Source organism: Mustela nivalis (genome assembly GCF_964662115.1).
Source record: "Mustela nivalis genome assembly, contig: HAP1_SCAFFOLD_1597, whole genome shotgun sequence".
In the NCBI taxonomy this organism is placed as follows: Eukaryota; Metazoa; Chordata; class Mammalia; order Carnivora; family Mustelidae; genus Mustela; species Mustela nivalis.
In genome coordinates, this window is record NW_028135067.1 from 35,110 (window position 1) to 58,378 (window position 23,269).

The window sequence follows — 23,269 nt, forward strand, 5'->3', positions numbered from 1 at the left end:
AATAGGCTCACAATGTGGCCTTGGACCTGGAGACCAAAAAAGGATATCTGAGCTGGGCCACGCAGACACTGAGACAGGAGGCTCACCATGTGCCCTTGAACCTCGAGACAAAATCTCAGCTCTATGCTTCTATAAAGAATCACCGGGAGAGTGGACTAACAATGAGCCCTTGGACCTTGAGCCAAAGAAAGCAGCTCTGGACTGGGCGAAGCCAACACCTGAAGAACAGGCAGACCATGTGCCCTCGTACCTCAAGAACAACTCAGCTCTTTATTAGGCCAAATGTCCACTGGGAGAGTAGGCTTCCCATGTGCCCTTGATTATGTCAACCAGTAAAGGAACTCTGGGCTAGTCCCAGAATATACCTTGAGAGTGGGATCAGCACATACCCTTGGATGGGGAGGCCAACAACACAGAACTTTGTTAGGCCAAGAAGGCACCTGGATAGCAGGATTACCGTGTGTTCTTTAATGTCAATAAGAATAGCACAGCTCTTCACAAAGCCAAGCAGGCAAATTGAGAGTGGGGTTACTATGTGCCCTTGGACCAGGAGAACAACAACTGATCTGTCTAATCAGCCAATCAGATACCTGAGAGCAGGCTCACTGTGCTCCCTTGGACTTCAAAATCATCACCTCAGGTCTGTGCTCAAGCAAGTAGACACGTAGATAACAGGCTTACCATATTCCCTTGAACCTGGAGACCAACAATTCAGCTTTCTGATAGGCCAAACAGGCATTTGTTAAACAGGCTTACCATGGAATCTTGGACCCATACACCAAAAAATCAACTCTCTTCTAGGTCAGGCAGGTGCAGCGACAGTGGGATAACCATGTACCCTTGGAATGGAGATCAGTAAGTGAGCTGTCTGATAGGCCAAGGACGTACCTGGACAACAGTTTCACCATGTACCCTGGAAACTGTAGACCAACAATGCAGCTGTGCCTTGGGCCAAGAAGCCATGTGGAAAGCGAGTTCACCATTTGCCCTTAGACATAGATCCTTCCTTCTCCCAAAAGTACATGACATTCAAACACTGGGCTTGCCAGTTGATATCAGACTATGAGACATTCAAACCTGCTGAGCATTGCACCAATGTGTCCACAGGAACCATGGAGACCTGGGAGATTTCAAACCCTGAGACTTCCATCCTAGGATAACACTGGGCTAAGAAGCCGCTGGGACACCAACTTGTCCCAAAACTCTATGACTGTGTCTTTTTCAACACTGCAGAGAAGTGTGAATTTGAGTCCCTTCGTACTTTGGATTCACATCAGCGCCATGTCCTTGTGGCCTGCTATCTATGTATTATTCATTTTTGGGGAAGTTCTCCTCAGAAGAAAACTACACCATGCCCTAGGAGATGGAACAGTGGTTTGAAGACTTTTTTTTTTTATTAAAACATATGTCAGGACTATCGGGGTTGGAGGAACAGCAGTGATCACACATTGGCTGCTGGAAAGAACTGGATTCCCGTTTCAGGCCATCATCAGAAAAACTAAGTTTGCTGTATTGTAAGGATCAGAAGATCTGATCCTGATTGCAGAACCATCCCTGATTACAGAAACTAGGTTGTGTCCCCAACCTCATCCTTCCAGACCATTCCAGGAAATCTAGGGGGTTCCATCTGGGAAAACACTAGGAGTTCTTGGAAGGGAAAGAAGGGAGAGGATTATTGATTGGAATAAAAACAGGGTTGAATGAGTTCCAGAAAGCAGGGTTCTCAAACTCATGGACAAAAATCTGCCGAAGAAGACAACTTTAAGAAAAGAGCGAGAAGCAATATGCAGAGAAGTAAAATGAGAGGGGCTTCCTCAGGAAAGAAGGCTGCTGGTCCACAGCAGAAGAATCTGGAACTGGCTCCCCCAGGGCCGATGGGGGAGGTCGCTCTGCAGAGAACCCCCCTTCAGGATCTGTGAGGAAGACAAGAAAGAACAAGCAGAAGACTCCTGGAAATGGAGATGGTGGCAGTACCAGCGATGCACCCCAGCCACCTCGGAAGAAAAGGGCCCGGGCTGATCCCACTGTTGAAAGTGAGGAGGCCTTTAAGAATATAATGGAAGTTAAAGTGAAGATTCCTGAAGAATTAAAACCATGGCTTGTTGAGGACTGGAACTTAGTTACCAGGCAGAAGCAGCTCTTTCAACTCGCTGCTAAGAAAAATGTAGATGCCATTCTGGAAGAGCATGCAAATTGCAAAAAGTCGCAGGAAAATGTTGGTAACAAGGAATACACAATTAATGAACTTGTGTCAGGAATAAAAGAATATTTCAATGTGATGTTGGGCATTCAGCTGCTCTACAAATTTGAGAGGCCCCAGTATGCAGAAATCCTCTTGGCTCACCCTGATGCACCAATGTCCCAGGTTTATGGAGCCCCACACCTACTGAGATTATTTGTAAGAATCAGAGCTATGTTGGCATATACGCCCCTTGATGAGAAGAGCCTTGCATTATTGTTAGGCTATTGCATCTTTTCCTAAAATATCTGGCAAAGAATGTCGCATCTCCGGTTACTGCCAGTGATTACAAAGTGGCTTCGGCTGAGTACCACCGCAAAGCCCTGTGAGGGTCTACTGACCACTCACTGTTACATCTGGTATCTGTAAACACTCTTTTTGTTCTTAGTCTTTTTCTTGTATAATTGATGTTCTTTAAAACTGTTAATGTATAACATGGCTTATGTTTCAATTTGTTTTCTGTTTTGTTCTAAACAGAACATGAAAGGAGTGCAAGCTCCTTTTCTCATTTCAAAGTTGCTACCAGTGTACACAGTAATTAGACAAAGAAGAAACATTCAGTAGAACATTTTATTGCCTAGTTGACAACATTGCTTGAAAGCTGGTGGTTCTATCCCTTTGACACTACACAATTTTCTAATATGTGTTAATGCTACGTGACAAAATGCCCTGATGCCTAGTGCCAAAGGTTCAACTTAATATCTATACTAGAAAACCCATGCATTTGTGCTCTCTCTCTCTCTTTTTTTTTTAAATGGTGCTTGAAGTAAAACAGTCAATCCTCTGCAAGTTCATCTATGTTGTTCCTTAGGCATTATATCTTTGCACAGATTGTTGAAGGATGGTGATTTGTTTCATGGTTTTTGTATTTGAGTCTAATGCACGTTCTAACTTGATAGAGGCAATGCATTATTGTGTAGCCATGGTTTTCTAGAGAAGTTGATATTTTAGGAATTGTATTTAAGATCTTAAATAAAATTTGTTTCTAAATTTCAAAGCCAAAAAAAAAAATTATGTCAGGAAATGAAGAGGGGTGATGGGAGGAAGTTGTAGAGGAGATCAAGGCCCTGAACACTGTGGAGTCTTTGGCTGAGATCCTCCAGTTGAAGGAGTAGTGTTACATCCTCAAAAGACAGGTGGAGGCCTTAAAGCAAGAAGCCAAGCAGTGCAGTGAGAGGCAGGCTCAGCTCCATGAGTTGGAGAGTTTCTTTATTCAAATGAAGGTCTTCCTGGATGTTTCTGCCTTACACGCAGTGCCCAAGGGTTAATGTATGGGCACCCACCCACTATGGAACAGAAGGGGAGTTGGGAAGTGTGTGATCATCTAGCAGAGTGGTGGTGTGCTATGAATTTGAATATTAGGTAAATAAACCATTTAAAATTATTATTTCTGTATAGCTAATTTATAAGAACAACCCCTGGGTGAGCATAATGAGCAGCCTGTCTTAGAGTCACTACTGTCCTTTATGAGTCATCACATTCTCCTGACTCTGGGGTCTCCATGGCTCTAAGAATATGTTGGGGGCATATACAGAGCTTCCTCTGAGCATAACCTGCCTGTTCCCATCAACAGTTTTGGACATACTGATCTGTATAACCGAAGCAGAGCAGTTGAGGACAGTACCGTTCTGATTGGAAGGAATAGAGAAGCATTATGTCTGTACATAGGTATTTCTTCATAAGGCAATTGGGGGAGACAAATTCAGTAGATTTGTGCTAAATTTGAGGTTTCCACCTGATGTTATGACTTCAGACCATGGCCCAAACAATAGGTGTTTCTCCATGACAGGTTCCTATGTGAGGCAGTCCTTGGAAGAACAAATATGACAAGACCAAAGAAGCAGGCTAGAGTGAGGCCAGAGGCATGAGACCATTCCCTGTCTCTGGGTCAGGAGGTTTTGGGTCAGGGCGGGAGGCAAAATGGTATGAGATGCCAAGATGGTGGGCTCCATTATGACCAAGGAAGTACTGCAGGAGTTGGGTAGATATGTGGGATTCACATTGGGAGCTTTATGTGTATGGGTGTTTGCACAGAGTAAGGCACAGTGTGAGAGAGGTGGGAATAGTTGCACCTTGGAGACTTCAGGGTCTTGGAACCACTTCCAAGGGTCAGTGCTGACTTTCTGATAAATTGGACACTGGGGGCCAGAATGGAGTTGGAAGATGAGATTCCGGGCTGGCTCCAGTGACCTGGTGTCTCCAATGGACTCCAACTGACTTTGTAGCGGTAGAGTCTAGAGCTGTGGCTCCTGGGCTGAGCTCAGTTATAGCATTTTGCTCATACCACCTCATTATACCCAGATGGGAACAATGAGGAGGCTTCCTTTGTGGGTTGAAAGTGAAATTCAGGGGAACTTGGTAAAGGAGAGGCTTGAATCCATAAGCTGGATGATGTATGAGCTAATTTGAGGGTGCTGCTTTTGGGAGCCAGTGTGAAGGCTGGTAGAGTCCAGGTAACTTAAATGTAAGTGGGATATGGGTTGCTTGTGTGTAATCCTAGCACTTGAAACATCCTGTGCTTATCTGCTCAGACCCTGCTCACCCTGTCCTGGGTTCCACAAACATCAGGCCCCTGGGTTGGCTGTTACCAGAGAGCTGCTCACACCTTGAGCCTATATTCCTTCATATCAAAAATGGGGACAACTTTACTAGGAGGTGATTGTGTGAGCAGGAGGCAAGAGAAGGTAGTTTTGGAGAGGAGATCTACAAGGGCAGGGACAGATGCAGTGTACAGGACGGAAGGAAGAAGGGAAAATTGAATCTGAGCCAGGTCCTTGTCCTGGTCTTTCCTCCCCAAAGAGAAAACATCAGCTTTTGGAAGGTAGCAGTGTGCGGGTTGCCTTTGTTCCATACCTGGCCCTCCCTGCCCCTTATGGCTCTAGGGCATCAAAGGACAGCATCTGTCCAGCAGAAAGCAGATGCTTCCCAATGGAGCCACCCAGGTGCCCCACTCCATGATTAAATCAGTTTTTCACTATTTAATCCATTTGATTAAGCAACATTTTTTGGGGGCTGCTTTCTGTGTGTTGTTAACACTAACACATTGTGTTTTCCTTTGCTCTTTTGTAATCACTGAGGAAGTTAGGAATCTTTTCATGTGATTATTGGCTGATGGCTTTCTCCTTGGGATATTTCTGTTCCAGTATTTTCATGGTTTTAAAGGGACCTACCTTTCTTTCTTGATTCCTAGTTATCCTATCTAGATTTGTATACAGTTCCTTAGCTCAATAGAGCCTTTCCTAGTTTTAGTCCTGTCATGTGGTGGGCAAGATTTTATTTTTTGAAACTTTGAATGAGTAGAGTCCAACTTCCAAACCTTTCTTGTGTTTCCCGATTTTGTTGTTATAGCATTTTGCTCATACCACTTCATTATACACAGATGGGAACAATGAGGAGGCTTTCTTTGTGGGTTGGAAGTGAACTTCAGGGGAACTTGGTAAGGGAGAGACTTACCTCTCCCTAATCTCTGCCACCTCCCCCAGATACTAAAACTGTTTTCCTGTTGTATGTTCCAAAAAACTTCTGATATCCTCTTTCGTATTTAGGCTGCCTCAGTCTGGAATAGCGTTTTAGGCTCTTCTGTTCAAAGTGGATATTCACGTCCTTTATCACCACTTTGTCAAAATCGGCCCTTTTGGGGTTATCTGTTTCCTCTGATCATTTCAATAGTCCTTTTGTAATACACCCAATCCCATCAGTTTCTCCTCTCACTCTCTTTCTACCTCACCCTTGCTCTCAATTCATTCTTCCCATTTGCTGGGGAAGAACTAGTCCTTTTCATTTCCGTGGAAATAGAATTGGCTTCTCCAAGAACACAGGCACTTGCCAGATAGGAAACTGGGATTGCATTGAATCTCTTGATCAAGGTGGGGTCAAGTGAAACTTTACATCATCCATTCTATGAACCTGTTCTACGAACATAGATAGCATTTTAACATATTGGACATCCCATTGATTTAGATCCTAAATACCCCTTAGTCATCTTTGATGGTTTTCTGGGTGGAGACTTGTTGTGTAGAGACTGTATAAAGTCTTTGGGTAGATGAAGTCCTCGGTTTGGTGCTCTCCTCAATAGGATTCAAACTTTGTTTATATTTCACAGAACTCCAATGTATTTTTCTTAATTTTTAACTTATATCCGATGACTTTGATTTATTCACTTCCTGATCCTAATACTTTGTACATTCTCATAGAATATCTTTCCTTACAGTTTGCACTCATTTTATCACATTGTTATACCTTCCATGTTTCCTCCATCACTTCTTATACTCGTTTGGACGTCCCCTTCTAGGTTTTTAGAATACTTGTTCAATTTTAGGTGTTCAATAGCCCCGAATTTTGTTTCTGCCTTGGTGAGCTGATTCTGTATCTCATTGAAGCAGCACACCATTATGTGTCTATGTGGGTATGGATACAATCTAACACATTTAATCTTTTCATTAGAATATAGAAACCATTGACATTTCATGAGATGACTGAGCCCCTCCATTTTTGTCCATTGTCTTGCAATTGGTTTGCTTCATCCCTTTTTACATCCCTTTCTAAAGATACATTTGTTTTCTGTATGTCTTTGAAATGCTGATAAGTGCTGTCAGCCTCCAAATCTCTGGCCGCTTAAAGTACATACCCCATGAGTAAAAGGAATGTAGACTTACAAAGAAGAACCATTTAGCTTTTATAGGTCCCTCTTTTAAAACACTAGAGAATTTACTTTCCCAAAAAGAAACAAATTCAGAAGGAAAGAGCAGGATGAAAGTCAACTTCATCAGCCTATATACAGATACACAATGCCAAGAAACCTGTAAACTCCAAAAACATGCCAACTGTTTTTAAAAACGATGGCACACGACATTAGGTAAAAAAAACTTTCATGAAGATGGAGGAGGTCAGGGTGGTCGAATGGTTCAGTAGGCACCAAAAGAATGTGAATAGCCTTGTAAGGAAAGAAGGAAGACTGAGATTCCTCACAAAAATGTATTATTAGAAAAAAAAATTTAAAAGGAACATATATATATATATATATATATATATATATATATATATATATTTATATATTTCATACACATATGCACACATATGTGTGTGTGTGTGCATGTGCGTGTGTGTGTATGCATATAAACTATCCCAGTTCTAAACCCCAGCACCTGCGAGCATGACCTTATTTGGAAATAGAATCCCTGGAGCTGTAAAGAGCTAGGATAAGGTCATATTTGAGTAGGTTGGGTCCCTAATTCAGGAGAACTTGTGTCCTTCTCAGAAGGGCAACATGGGATACACAGATATGCACTGAGAGAGAAGGCCATGTGAAGAAGTCCATAGACAGGGCAATACTACAAGCTTAGACAGGGGCCTGGAACATATCCTTCCTTAATACCTAAAAAAAGGAGGATGGCCTAACAACATTGTAGCCTCTAGAACGGTGACACTGTCCACTGCTGTAGTTTCAGCCACTAAGCTTGTGGTATGTTGTTATAGCACCCCTAGAAATCTAATGCAAACCTTGTTAAAGGAAAGAAACCAACCATAAACACATGGGGAATTGGAAAAGAAAAAAAAAATCTATCTACCTAACTATCAATATCTAACTCTTGAAAACATTGAAAAGGAACACACATTTGTGAGCCCTGTGAAAAGGAAAACCAGCAAACAAAAGAAAATGAGCCCCAGGATTCACTCGGCATTTCAGCTGGAAGAGATTTATCTGATATGAGAGTCGCTACACCAGCCTTCTTTTGAGGCCCACTGGCATGGAAGGTGCTTCTCCATCCCTTCACTTTCAGTCTGGGTGTAACTTTAGGTTCAAAATGGGTCTCTTGTAGACAACATGTGGATGGGTCCTGTCGTTTTATCCAATCTGCAAACTTGTGCCATTTTATGGGCGCATTTAGGCACTTCACATTGAGAGTGATTATGGAGAGATACGTTTTTATTGACATCATGTTACCTTTGAAGTCTTTATTTCTGTAGATTTTCTCTGTATCTCTGCTCAATGTTATTCTTAGTATTTTTCCTCTTTTATAAACTCCCCCTTAATATTTCCTGCAGTGCTGGCTGGCTTGTTGCATAGTCTTTTAAGCCTTGCTGGTCTTGGAACTCTTTATCTCTCCATCCATTCTGAATGTCAGTCTTGCAGAATAAAGTATTCTTGGCTGCATGTTCTTCTAATTTAGTGCCCTGAATATATCTTGCCAGCCCTTTCTGGCTTGCCAGGTCTCTGTGGTCAGGTCTGAAGTTATTCTGATGGGCTTTCCTCTGTATGTAAGGATCTTCTTTGTCCTAGATACTTTAAAGAGGTTATGCCTACAATAATAATTCTTTATTCTTACTATTAGGTGTCTCGAGGACCTTTGGGAATCTCTAAACTTGGGGGGATACCTTTTGGCCTCTAGTACATGAACACTGATTCCATTTGCGTGATTTGGAAAATGTTCATGAAGAACTTTTTCCACTATATCTTCTAGAATTCTTTCTTTCTCCTCCCCTTCAGGGATTCCAATAATTTTGACGTTGGAACATTTTATGGCATCATTTATTTCCCTGATTCTGTTTTCATGGCTTTTAAGCTGTTTGTTCCAGGCTTCCTCCTGATCCTTTCTCTGTATGTGTTTGTCTTCCAGATCACTAATTCTATCTTCTGTCTCAGTTACCCTAGTTTTGAGAGAATTTAGATTAGATTGGAACTCATTGAGTGCATTGTGAACCTCACCCCTGGTAGCTTTCTGCTCTGTCATAACATTGTGAATATCCTCCCTGGTCACTTTCAGTTATTGTCTAATCAATTCCATTTGGTCTTCCATAGTGTTCTCCAACCTAGCTATTGCCTGGATAATTGTTAGCCTGAATTCTCTTGCCAACATACTGTCTATGTTGATAGCCGTTAGTTCTATTGCAGAAGGTCCTTCCTCTGTATTCTCCTTCTCTTGGGCATTCCTTCTCCTAGTCCTTTTTGTGAGTGACGGCTGAACGGATGTAGCTGGATGTATCGACCATGGTGTAGTCAACGTGCACCCTGGAATGCTTCTGAGCATTGAGGATTTCCCACCCAAGAGAGAGAATAAAGAAAATAAAAAGAAAAAAAAGAAAAAAGGAAGAAATAGATACTGGGAAACAAGGGAATACAAAATAGAAGGTTCAGCCCAATGGACATCAACGTAAGATTTATAAAGTATACAAACAAAAACAGACAAACAAAATTCTGATAAAAATATATGACAGGAGAAGAAAAAAAATATATATATATATGCAAATAAAGGAAGAACCTTGTCAAAAAGAACCCCATGTATAAGATTTATATACTATCAGGACAAACAAAAACACAGAAACAGTGGTGGAAGCAAAAGCTGGGAGAGTGGTTACAAATTCTCACTGTGGGCAAGGAAGGTTGTTTTGATTTTTCCTGGATGCATCTTTTTATCTTTTTTAAAGGACTCAACTTTCCTAAGTTAAAGGGGGATTAAAAATTCGTTTACCTACAGGCATAACATTGATTGGGGAAAGGGGATTACCTTGAAGTTTAACTCTATATGAATATTAGAAAATAAAAATAAAGAAAGGAATGAACTAGAATAAACTAAAAGTTAGAAAAAAAATTAAAAATGGAAATGCAAAAGAAAACATAGATGTATGTATCAAAAAGTTCAGGTTAGAAGGTTATTATGGAATTTGATGTACTGGACATCTCACTGTGATGGTAAATAGGTTAAAAAATATCTATATAAAAAATGAGGGGAGGGGATAAAATGGCGGGGAAGTAGGAGGAGGTGCCTTTTCAACCTGTACCTTAAAGTGAGCTGATTACCTACCAAAGAACCGCGATCACCCATGAAATCAACCTGACATCAGAGTTACACATGTCTGGATCTCTACAGGGGCAAAAGACGTGAGTGAGCAGGTAAAGCAGAGTGGGAACGGCGGACTGATATCAGAAGATAAACAAAAGGGGGAGGGAACTACCAGAGGTGACCGGTTGGAAAGTAATACCCCAATCCTAGAGTGCCCTGTGTCTGGGGACCAGCATTAACTTGGAGTCTGGTGAAAGCACCCAAAAAGAGCAAAAGATTGTGGGGGCGGGGGAATTGTGGGAATCGGGGCAGCTAGGTACAGGGGCTTAAGCCCCTAGTCCCTGGACAGCCTCCCCTGGTGCTAAGCCAGAGAGAGTGTGGCAGAGAAACCAGGTCTTGGTCCCTAAGCCACCAGTGCACCTGAGAATGCGTGGAGTCCAGCTCCTGTGAGGGCCTGGAAGCCTCCCCAGATGACAGAACATGCAAGCTATAGAGCCTGAGATGCGTGCGCCCCTCATCCTCCCCTGAAAGAGGTACACAAAGGCCCAGCCAGTCCTCTTTGACCCACGCCATTGTGTCAGAGCCTAAGATGCGTGTCCCAAACTCTCCCCTGAGACAGGTGTTCAAAGGCCCAACATGGTGCTTTCGGACCTGTGTCCTGTTCTCAGAGCCTGAAATGCATAGGTGATCCACAGCCTCCCCTGAAAGAGGTGCGTGCAAGCCAGGCACTCTTAGACCCAGAAAGACCACGCACTCCCAGCCTGGGCCATCGGGAAAATCTCAGTGTGCAATCGCTGCTTGGAACCTCTCTGGCGGTCTGGAGCTGCCCAGACAGCCACCGCTGCTGTGGAACTTACATGGGCTCTGCACTCAGACTGAGGCTTCTCTCTGAGAGGGAGGTCAGGGTGCAGTTTGTTTTCCTCTAAAACTACAAAAGCCATCAAAAGCGGTCAACGTGAGAGGAAAAAAAATTGAACAAACATAAAAATCAGTTTCCTCAGAGTCCACCCCCTTGAAAGGGGCGGGAGGACTTAACTCAGGGAACATCATTGACTGAAAACCCACGTGGCAGGCCCCTCCCCAGGAAACAAACCAAGAAAGGAAAAAAAAAAAAAAAAAAGAGAGACTACAATAGAACAACCGCCACTACTGCATAGGATAACAATTATTTTTAACTCATTCCCACTTTTCTCATTTATTTTTTATATAGATAATTTTTTAACCTATTTACTATCACAGTGAGCTCTCCAGTACATCAAATTCCATAATAACCTTCTAACTTGAACTTTTTGATACATACACCTGTGTTTTTCTTTTCCATTTCTATTTTTTGAATTTCGTTTTTTTTTAATTTGAGTTAGTTTAGTCTAGTTTATTCCTTTTTTTAAATTTTTATTTTCTTTTTTTTTTTAACTTTTTATTTTTTATAAACATATATTTTTATCCCCAGGGGTACAGGTCTGTGAATCACCAGGTTTACACACTTCACTGCCCTATGACCCAGCAATTGCACTATTGGGTATTTACCCTAAAGATACAAATGTAGTGATCCAAAGGGGCACATGCACCCGAATGTTTATAGCAGTAAATTTTTATTTTCTAATATTCATATAGAGTTAAACTTTAAGGTAATCCGCTTTCCCCTATCAATAATTCCCCTATAGGTACAGCAATTTTTAATCCCCCTTTATCTTAGAAAATGTGAGTCCGTTAACAAATATATCAAGATACATCCAGGAAGAATCAAAACAAACTTCCTCGCTCACACTGAGAATTTATAACCATTCTCCCAACTATTTCTTCCACCACAGTTTCTGTGTTTTTGTGTTTGTCCTGATAGTATATAAATCTTAAACTTGGGGTCCTTTTGACGATGTTGTTCCTTTATTTGCATATATTTTTATTTTCTCTTTTCATGTACTTTTATCAGTATTTTTGTTTGTCTGTTTTTGTTTATATACTTTATAAACCTTACCTTGAGGCCCATTTGTGCTGAACCTTCTCTTTCATCTTCCCTTCCTTTCCTATCTCTCTCTCTCTCTCTTTTAAATTCCTTTTTCATTTATTTTTTCTCTCATTTGGGTGGGGAACCCTAACTGTTCAGAATTGTTCCAGGGTGCACCTTGACTGCACCACAGTCGATAAATCCAGCTACATCCGTTCAGCCATCTCTCACCAAAAGGACTAGGAGGAGGAATTCCAAAAAGAAGAAAAATACAGAGAATGGGCCTTCTGCAACAGAGCTAATAGTTATCAACATAGACAATATGTCAGAAAGAGAATTCAAACTAACAATTACCCAGACAATAGCTAGGTTGGAGAAAACCATGGATGACCAAAAGGAATTGATTAAAGCCAAGCTGAAAGTGACCAGACAGGATCTTCTCAATGTTAGGGCAGAGCTAAAAGCTACCAGGGCTGAGTTTCACAAGTCTCTCAATGAGTTCCAATATCATCTAAATTCTCTCAAAACAGGATAACTGAGAAAGAAGATAGAATTAGTGATCTGGAGGACAAACAGATAGAAAGGATCAGGAGGAAGCCTAGAACAAACAGCTTAGAAACCACGATAATAGAATCAGGAAAATAAAAGATGCCATGAAATGTTCCAACGTTAGAATAATTGGAATCGCTGAAGGGGAGGAGAAAGAAAGAAATCTAGAAAATATGGTGGAACAAGTTCTTCATGAACAATTTCCCAATCTCGCGAATATAATGAGCGTTCATGTACTAGAGGCTAAATGGTCTCCACCCAAGATTATAGATTCCAAAAAAATAAATAAATAAATAAAACCATCCTGGAACCTGATAGTCAAATTGAGGAATTATAATTGTAGGTATATTCTCTTGAAAGTCGCTAGGACAAAGAGTCTCCTTACTTACAGAGGACAGCCCATCAGAATAACGTCAGACATGTCCACAGAGACCTGGCAAGCCAGAAAAATCTGGACAATATATTCAGGGCACTAAATGAGAAGAACATGCAGCCAAACATACTTTATCCAGCAAGATTGACCTTCAAAATGGATGGAAAGATAAAGAGTTTCCAGAACCGGCAAGGCTTAAAAGGCTATGCAACCACCAAGCCTACACTACAGGAAATATTAAGGGGGTTCTATAAAAGAGGAAAAATCCCAAGAATAGCATTGAACAGAAATATAGAGAAAATCTAAGGAAAGAAAAACTTCAAAAGCAAGACAATGCCAATAAAAACCTATCTATCAATAATCACTCCCAATGTGAATGCCTAAATGTTTCCATAAAACAGCAAAGGCACGGTTCCAGATTGGATATAACAACAGGACCCATCCATATGTTGTCTACAAGAGATCCATTTTGAACCGAAACATACACCCAGACTGAAAGTGAAGGGATGGAGAAGCATCTTTCATGCCAATGGGCCTCAAAAGAAGGTTGGTGTAGCGATTCTCATATCAGAAAAATTATATTTTAAACTAAAGACTGTAGTCAGAGATACAGAAGGACACTACATAATCCATAAAGGGACTACCACCAAGATGATCTAACAATTGTAAATATCTATGCCCCCAATATTGGAGCAGCCAATTACATAAGAAAACTGTTATCCAAGATAAAGAGTCATATTGATACGAATACACAAATCGTAGGAGATCTTAACATGCCTCTCTCAGAAATAGACAGATCATTAAAGCAGAAAATCAATAAGGAAACAAGAGCATTGAATGACACATTGGACCAGATGGACATCATAGATATATACAGAACATTCCACCCTAACACAACAGAATACTCATTCTTCTCAAGTGCCCATGGAACCTTCTCCAGAATAGACCACATACTGAGTCACAAACCAGGACTCAACTGATACCAAAAGACTGAGATTGTTTCCTGAGCATTCTCAGATCACAATGCTTTGAAACTGGAGCTCAATCATAAGGAAAAGTTCCAACAGAACTCAAACATCTGAAAGCTAAAGACCGCCTTGCTTATGAACTCTTGGATCAACCAGGAGATCAAAGAAGAACTTAAACAATTCATGGAAACCAATGAGAATGAAGACCCTGCATCCAAAACCTATGGGATACAGCAAAGGCGGACCTAGGGGGGAAATACATAGACACCCAAGCCTTCCTTAAAAAAATTGAAAAATCCAGGACTCAGCAGCTATTAAAAAAATGGAGAATCAACAACAAATCAAACCACCTCCACACATAAGAAGAGAAATCATCGAGATTAGAGCTGAGATCGATGAGGTTGAAACCAGTGATACAGTACAATGTATCAATGAAAATAGAAGCTGGTTTTTTGAAAGAATCAATAAGATTGATAAACCAGTGGCCACAATAATCCAATGGAAAAGAAAGCCCAAATTCATGAAATTATGAATTAAAAGAGAGAGATGACAACGAACACCAAGGAAGTAGAAACAATCATCAGAAGTTATTATCAACAGTTATGCCAATAAGCTAAGCAACCTAGATGAAATGGACGCATTTCTGGAAAGGCATAAACTCCAAAAATTGAACCAGGAAGACACTGACAAACTTAATAGACCAATATCTAGTAACGACATTGATTAAATCCTGAATAGACCAATATCTAGTAACGATATTGATCAAAAACCTCCCCAAAAAAACAAGAGCCCAGGACCTGACGGATTCCCTGGGGAATTCTACCAAACTTTCAAAGAAGGAATAACACCTATTCTCCTGAAGTTGTTTCAAAATATTTAAGCAGAAGAAAAACTTCCAGACTCTTTCTATGAAGCCAGAATTACCCTGATCCCTAAACCAGGCAAAGACCCTACCAAAAAGGAGAATTTCAAACAAATATCACTGATGAATATGGATGCTAAGATTCTCAACAAGATCCTAGCAAGCAGGATCCAACAGCACATTAAAAAGATTACCCACCATGACCAGGTGGGATTCATCCCTGGGCTACAAGGATGGTTCAACATTTGCAAATCTATCAATGCGATAGAACAAATTAATATGAGAACAGAAAAGAAACAGATGGTCCTCTCAATCGATGCAGAAAAAGCATTTGACAAAATCCAGCATCCGTTCCTGATTAAAATGCTTCAAAGTATAGTACTAGAAGGAACATTCCTGAACCTCATCAAATCTATCTATGAAAGACCCACAGCAAATATCATCCTCAATGGGAAAAAGCTTGCAGCCAGGATCAAGACAAGGATGCCCACTCTCACCAATCTTGTTCAAAATAGTATTAGAATTCATAGCTACAGCAATCAGACAACAAAGAGAAAAGAAAGGTATCCAAATTGGCAATGAAGAAGTCAAACTCTCCCTCTTCACAGAGGACATCATTCTTTATATGGAAAACCCAAAAGACTCCACCCCCAACTACTTGATCTCATACAGCAATTCAGCAACGTGGCAGGATACAAAGTCAATGTAAAGAAATCAGTGGCTTTCTTATACAATAACAATGAAAATACAGAAAGGGAAATTAGAGAATCAATTCCATTTTCTATAGCACGAAGAACCATAAGATTCCTGGGAAAAAACCTAACCAAAGTGGTAAAGGATCTGTATTCGAGGAACTACAGAACACTCATGAAAGAAATTGAAGACACAAAAAGGTGGAAGACCATTCCATGCTTTTGAATCCGAAGGATAACCATTGTTAAAATGCCTATACTGCCTATAGCAATCTACACTTTTAATGCTGTTCCGATAAAAATTCCACTGCTATTCTTCAAAGAGCTGAAACAAATAATCCTAAAATTTGTATGGAATCAGATGAGACCCCGAATCACTAAGGAAATTTTGAAAAACAAAAATAAAACTGGCAGCATATCATTACCTGATTTCAAGCTTTACTACAATGCTGTGATCACCAAGACAGCATGGTACTGGCATAAAAACAAACACATAGACCAGTGGAACAGAGTAGAGATCCCAGATATGGACCCTCAACTCTATGGTCAAATAATCTTCGACAAAACGGGAAAAAATATACAGTGGAAAAAATATACAATGGAAAAAAGACAGTCTCTTCAATAAATGGTGCTGGGAAAACTGGGCAGCTATATGTAGAAGAATAAAACTAGACCATTCTCTTACACCGTACACAAAGATAAACTCAAAATGGATAAGACCTTAATGTGAGACAGGAATCCATCAGAATCCTAGACAGAATATAGACAGTAATCTCTTCGATATCAGCCACAGCAACTTCTTTCAAGATATGTCTCCTAAGGCAAAGGAAACAAAAGTGAAAATAAACTTTTGGGACTTCCTCGAAATCAAAAGCTTTTGTATAGCAGAGAAAATAGTCTAGAAAACAAAGAGGCAACCCACGGAATGGGAGAAGATATTTGCAAATAACAGTACAGACAAAGGTTGATATCCAGGATCTATAAAGAACTCCTCAAACTCAACACACACAAAACAGACAATCATATCAAAAAATGGGCAGAAGATATAAACAGACACTTCTCCAATCAAGACATCCAAATGGCTATCAGACACATGAGAAGATGTTCATCATCACTAGCCATCAGGGATATTCAAAGTAAAACCACATTGAGCTATCACTTTACACCATTTAGAATGGCCAAAATTAGCAAGACAGGAAACAACATTGTGTTGGAGGCGATGTGGAGAAAGGGCAGTTCTCTTGCATTGTTGGTGGGAATGCATGTTGGTGCAGCCTCTTTGGAGAACAGTGTGGAGGTTCCTCAAGAAATTAAAAATAGAACTTCCCTATGACCCTTCAATTGCACTACGAGGTATTTACCTGAAAGATAGAGATGTAGTGAAAAGAAGGGCCATCTGTACCCCAATGTTTATAGCAGCCATGGCCATGGTCACCAAACTGTGGAAAGAACCAAGATGCCGTTCAATGGATGAATGGATAAGGATGATGTGGTCCCTATACACAATGGAGTATTATGCCTCCATCAGAAAGGATGAATATCCAACTTTTGTAGCAACATGGATGAGACTGGAAGAGATTATGCTGAGTGAAATAATTCAAGGAGAGAGATTAAATTATCATGTGGTTTCACTTATTTGTGGAGCATAACAAATAGCATGGACGACATGGGGAGTTAGAGAGGAGAAGGGAGTTGGGGTAAATTGGAAGGGGAGGTGAATCATGAGAAACTATGGAGTCTGAAAAACAATCTGAGGGATTTGAAGTGGTGGTGGGGGTGGGAGTTTGGGGTACCTGGTGGTGGGTATTATAGAGGGCACAGATTGCATGGAGCACTGGGTGTGGTGCAAAAATAATGAATACTGTTATGCTGAAAATAAATAAAATATAATTTAAAAAAAATAATGTGCGAGAATAGTGGGACCGAGTTAAAAATAAACGTTGTCCTATGAATTTGTGGTGGTTTCTGCCTTGTAGTCTTTTTTTTTTTTTTTTCATTTTCTTTCTTGGTTGGTTTCGGGGGGAGGGACCTGCCACGTGGTTTTTCAGTCAATGATGTTTCCTGAGTTAAATCTTTCCACCCCCCAAGGGGTTGGGCTCTGAGGAAACCTGTTTTTTTCCGGTTTTTGTTCTCTGGAGGTTTTTATGTTTGTTCATTTTTTTTTTCTATCGCCTTGACCACTTTTGATGGCTTTGTAGTTTTATGGGAAAGCATACTGCACCCTGACCTCCCTCTCAGAGAGAAAGAAGCCTCATCCTGGTCCCCTTTGGGTGCTGCAAAGCCCATATTAATTCCCCCTTGGCCGGTGGCAGAGCAGGTTCTGAGTTGCAGTCCCTGGAGATGCAGAATCTTCTGCTTGTACTCATAACCATGGCAGCGGTGGTTGTCTGGGCAGCTCCAGACCACCAGAGAGTTTCCAAGCAGTGATCACGCACTGAGATTTTCCCACTGGCCCAGGATGGTAGTGCCTGATCTTCCTGTGTCTAAGAGTGTTGGGCTTGCACACACATCTCTCAGGAGAGAGTGTGGGTTGCACATGTCTCAGGCTCTGAAACAATGGCGTGGTGTAAGTTGCTGGGCTGGGCCTTCACACACCTCTCTCAGTGGAGGGTGAGTGGCGTGCGTGTCTCAGGCTCTGTAGCATGGCTCAGCGTTCTGCCATCTGGCGAGGCTCCCAGCTCCTCACAAGAGCCAGACCCCATGCGTTCTCGGGCATGCTGGTGGCTCAGGCACCAAGACCTGGTTTCTCCACCACACTCTCTCTGGCTCAGCACCAGGGCATGCTATCCTGGGTCCAGGGACTTGAGCCCATGTTTCTAGCCACCCTGATCCCCACAATTTCCACCCCCCACTACGATCCTTTGCTCTTTTTCAGTGCTTTCAACCAGTCTCCAAGTTAATGCTGGTCCCCAGATGCAGCGCACTCTCATATTAGGGGTATTACTTTCTAATAGGTCACCTCTGGTGGCTCCTTCCATTTTGTTTATCTTCCGATATCAGTCTGACATTCCCACTCTGCTTTACCTGCCCACTGGTGTCTTCTGCCCCTATAGAGATCCAGACATGTAGAATTCTGATCTCAGGCTGATTTCATGGGTGATAGGAGTTCTTTGGTAGGTAATCAGCTCACTTTATTTACAGGTTGAAACGGCGCCTCCTCCTACTTCCCCGCAATCTTTTCTCCCCTTTATTAAAAATCCTAGACATATAATTTAAAAATGCTTATTACAATGACGTGGATGGAAATGGATGGTATTTTGCTAAGTAAAAGAAGTCAGAGAAAGACAAATAGCATATGATTTCATTCATATGTGGAATTTAAGAATGAAACATAAACATAGAGGAAGAGAAGGAAAAATCAAATAATACAAAAACAGAGAGAGAGAGATAAAGTATAAGAGACACTTAACTATAGGAAACAAACTGAGAGTTGTTGGAAGGAAGGTGGGTGGGCAATAGGGTTGGCTGATGGGAATTAAGGAGGGCACTTGATGAAACGAGCACTGGGTGTTGTATGCTGTCAATGAATCATTAAATTCTCCCTCTGAAACAAATAATACCATATGTTAATAATCAAATTTAAAAAATAAAGGTAAAAATAGTCCTTAAAGAAGCTGGGGGAAGGGACATTACATAAATATGACCAAAGATAAGAATTGCTTCTGATTTCTCAGAAAACATGCCAGCAAGAAAAGACTGAAGTGAAATATATGATGTGCTGAAAGGTAAAAAACAACAAATCACAACAACAATAACATAGATTCTGTATTCTGGAAATTTTTTTTGTTTAAAAATAAAGTTGAGAACGGAACTGGAAGATGGCAAAGGAGTAGGAGGATACTAAGATCATCTCCTCCCAGGAACAAAACTGATAAATATCAAATCATTTTAATAATTCAGAAATCAACCTGAAGGCTGACAAAACAAATTACACAACTAAAGGAAGAGAAGATGCCACATCAAAAAATTTAGGAAGTGTGGAGACCTGGTATGGAGTAGAAAGGGATCACAGTTTCTGCAGAGGGGAGGGAGCCCTGTTCATAGTAGAAGACAAGAGAGACAGGAGTCACAAAATGGAATTCATAAGAAGAACATTACCAACAATTCACTGAGTGGTGAAATGAGAGGGGCTAATATTTGTGAGTTCCTGCAACCAGTGGGGCTTAAAGATTGGACTTTTAAACATCAGTGGGATCAGATGGGATAGAGCCAGGAGAACACTGCCCTATTTTTGGACAGAAGGCAAGCAAACAGCCAAGGGACAGGTAACATGAGAACAGACATTTGAGGAATGCCTGGAACACACAGTGGAGAAATTATTTCCACTTAGAGCAAGTTCCTGAAAGAAAGCATTCCAGTAGATTCTTCTCTGGTGACAGGGACCAGGCTTGTGCCATTTTTCTCCCCTCTCTTTATTATAATCACAGAGCCATTCACAGGAAGCAGTGCAGCACCCTTACATGTTGCTTATCTTGCTTGTGCCAAGTACCACACACCTGTGCTCTGTAGGGACTCCACTCTTAATCAAGCTTGCCTCAGTCCCAGCACAGTGGGACCCTCTCCCAGAAGAATACCACAAACCCCTGTCCATACCAGTGCTCCTATCAGAGTTCTGCAGGGGCTCAGTTCTGATGGAACTGGTATGAAGATTCTTTCATAAGCAGACCAGAGAACCCCCAGTTAAAAGTCACATCTTTAAGGCCAGGGACAAAAACTGCCCACAGTAGTCAAGGAGCACCTTTGCAGATAAATGGCCTGAAGGATAGAATAGCACCCCCCCCCAAAAAAAAAAAAAAAATATATATATATATATATATATATATATATATCACAGTACCCACCAGAAAATTGTTTGAAACATCATGCCTTGGAAACTATATGACATCTTCGTAATAAAATCATTATTCTCAGAAGCAGGAAACATAATGGACTTTTCTAACACAGAGAAGTCATATCCAGAGATTTTAGTAAAATAAATTTAAGTAACATACATGATGGAGAGTTTAAAGGAACAGTCATAGAATATATATTGGGTAGAAAAAAGAATGAAATGATTCAGGGATACCATCACCACAGAGGTAAAAGTGTTAAAAATGTATCAGTCACAAATGAAAGCTCAGTAACTGAGGTTATCAACAAGCTTATGCAATGAACACAAGGCTGGAAGAAACCAAGTAAGGAACAAGTGACTTAGAAAACAATATAATGGAGTATATTGAAGCTGAACAGAACAGAGAGCAAAGAATAAGCAAGAAAAGAATAGCCTTAGGGAACTCAAAGATTCCATCAAATATAATATTTGGATAATAGGACTCCCAAAAGTAAAAGAGAGAGAAATGGACACAGAAAATTTATTGAAGGAAATAATACCTGAAAACTATATGAATCTGTAGAAGGAAACAGACATCGAGATAAAGGAGGCACAGAAAACTCCCCCAAAATCAATCAATCAAACAAACAACAACAAAACAAACAAATTAAAAACAAAACAAAACAGCAACATTAAAACAAAACAAAACAAAAATAATAACAGGCCAACACCAATACCTATTGCAATAAAACTTAAGAAATACAGTGATGCTAAAAAAAAATTAAATAAAAGGAAAGAAAATTTTCTTAAAATCAGTAATACAAAAAAAAAAAAAAAAAAGTCCACAACTTACAAGAAGGGACCCATAAGGATAGCCGTTGGGTTTGGCTAGCAAACTCTGAGGTGGTGAATGAAAAGATGACTCCAAACACCTTAGTAAGAGAAAGGAGTGGGTCTGGGGACCAGACTCTCTATTGGCGAAAGGTTTTGAACCATGCTTTGCATCCACATTTGTTGTAAATGTTAACAGTACAATTAGGGAATAAGAAAAGTAGGATTGTGAAGTTTCAATAACCAGGACAGTCATGCACACAGGGAGTGTGTGACGTCTAAAGTCAAATGTTTCTCCCAAGTCAAGCATTTTCTCCGTCCTTGAGGGCATTGAGCTGCAATGAGGAACCGGCTCTTTTCAGACAAGAAGCCTGAAAGGGGACCCAGTTTTCCAGATACACATTCTTTGCCTTCAACTAGCCTCATCCAGGGAAGCATGTGTTTATTAAATCTTGTCTAGCCCAACACTATGAGTTGCCACAAATAGCTGCAGATTTCTTAAGAGGAACTTCTCAAGTCAGAAGGATGTGACATGGCATACTCTAATTGCTGAATGGGAAAATCTGTACACAAGAATATTCTATCCAAAAAGGATATTATTTAAAATGGAAGGAGACATAAATAATTTCCCAGACCAAAAAAAAAAAAAAAAAAAAGCTAAAGAAGGTTATCACCACTCAACCAGCACTGCAATAAATATTGAAGGAGACACTTTGACCAGAAGGGAAAGACAAAAAGTGATGAAAACAAGAAGAGATCAAAGAAAATCTCCAGATACAATGAAAAAATAACAGATAAAATGGCACTAATATGTATATTTCAATAATTACTCTGAATGCTCATAGAGTAAACGTTCTTATCAAAGGACATTGGGTGTCAGAATGGACCAAAAACTGTCCATCTATATGCTGCCTACAACATACTAATTTTAGAACTGAACACACCTATAGGTTGAAAGTGAGGGGATGGAGAACCATTTATCATGCAAATGGACAACAAGGAAAGCTGGACTACCAATACTTATAACATATCTGACACACTAGACTTAATTTTCTTAATTTATTTTTAAAGATTTTACTACTTATGTATTTATTTGTTTGTTTGTTTGTTCGTTCATGCATTCATTCATTCATTCATTTATTCATTCATTTGAGAGAGAGGAGCACATAAGCAGGAGAAAAGACAAAGGGAGAAATAGAATTTCAAACAGAATCTCCACTGTTTGAGGAGCCTGACATGGGGCTTGATCTCATGACCCAGGCAATCAAGATCTGAGAAAATTCAAGATTTGGATGCTTATCCAGTGGAGCCACCCAGGCGCTCTTGACATATTAGATTTTTTTTAAGACTATAACAAAAGTCAGAGGACATTCTATACTCATAAATGGGAGAATCCAACAAGAAGATCTAACAATTGTAAGTACTTCAGCACCCAACATAGAAATATAAGACATATAATATAAGACAAATAATAATAACCATAAAGGGGCTTACTGATAATAATATAGTATTAGTATGGAATGTTAAAACTCCACTTACAACAATGAACAGATCACCTAAACAAAAAATCTCCAAGTTAAAATGGCTTTGAATTAAACACTAGTCCAATGGACTTAACAGATAAACTTGAAACACTCTATCCTGAAACACAGTCTTTTTAAGTACACGTGACACATCCTTCAAAATAGAACACATGCTAGGTTACAAATCAGGCCTCAACAAATACAAAATTATTGAGATCATGCCATGCATATTTTCTGACCATAGAACTACGAAAATTGAAGTGAAACAGAAGAAAAAACAGTTTTGGAAAGACCCTAAATGTTAAGAGATTAAACAACATGTTACTAAACAATGAACAGTTAAAAAAGGAAATAAAAGAAGAAATAAAAAAAAATACATTGAATTTCTAGGGCATGATGGTGGAGGAGTAGGGCACCTCATTTCAATTGGCCCCCTGAAGGATATCTATGAAACCATTTTGAACACCCATGTAATCAACCTGATATGTAGGAATATATAGATAGATAGATAGATAGATAGATAGATGATAGATGGATAGATCTATAGATATATAGATATGTATACAAGCAGAAAACCAACTTCTTTTTAGAAGGCAGGACTTAGGAAGTTGTGTATCTGTGGGGGAGATATCAGGAGATAAACAGATGTGGGAGGGAGCCTCCACAAGCTGGTATTAGGAAAGTGGTATGACACAG

The 23,269-nt window shown here is 40.2% G+C and overlaps 2 pseudogenes across 2 annotated transcripts in view; one reads left to right on the plus strand and one right to left on the minus strand.

The window, feature by feature from the left end:
- Positions 1–1,417: 1,417 nt before the first annotated feature.
- Positions 1,418–23,269, plus strand: part of LOC309857948 (mortality factor 4-like protein 2 pseudogene) — a 45,156-nt pseudogene continuing 23,304 nt past the window's right edge. Inside the window, exon 1 of the transcript in view lies at positions 1,418–2,598. The product of the transcript in view is annotated as a mortality factor 4-like protein 2 pseudogene (transcript). The remainder of the gene's footprint in view (positions 2,599–23,269) is intronic.
- Positions 2,531–23,269, minus strand: part of LOC309857947 (mortality factor 4-like protein 2 pseudogene) — a 45,147-nt pseudogene continuing 24,408 nt past the window's right edge. Inside the window, exon 2 of the transcript XR_014316599.1 lies at positions 2,531–2,582. The product of XR_014316599.1 is annotated as a mortality factor 4-like protein 2 pseudogene (transcript). The remainder of the gene's footprint in view (positions 2,583–23,269) is intronic.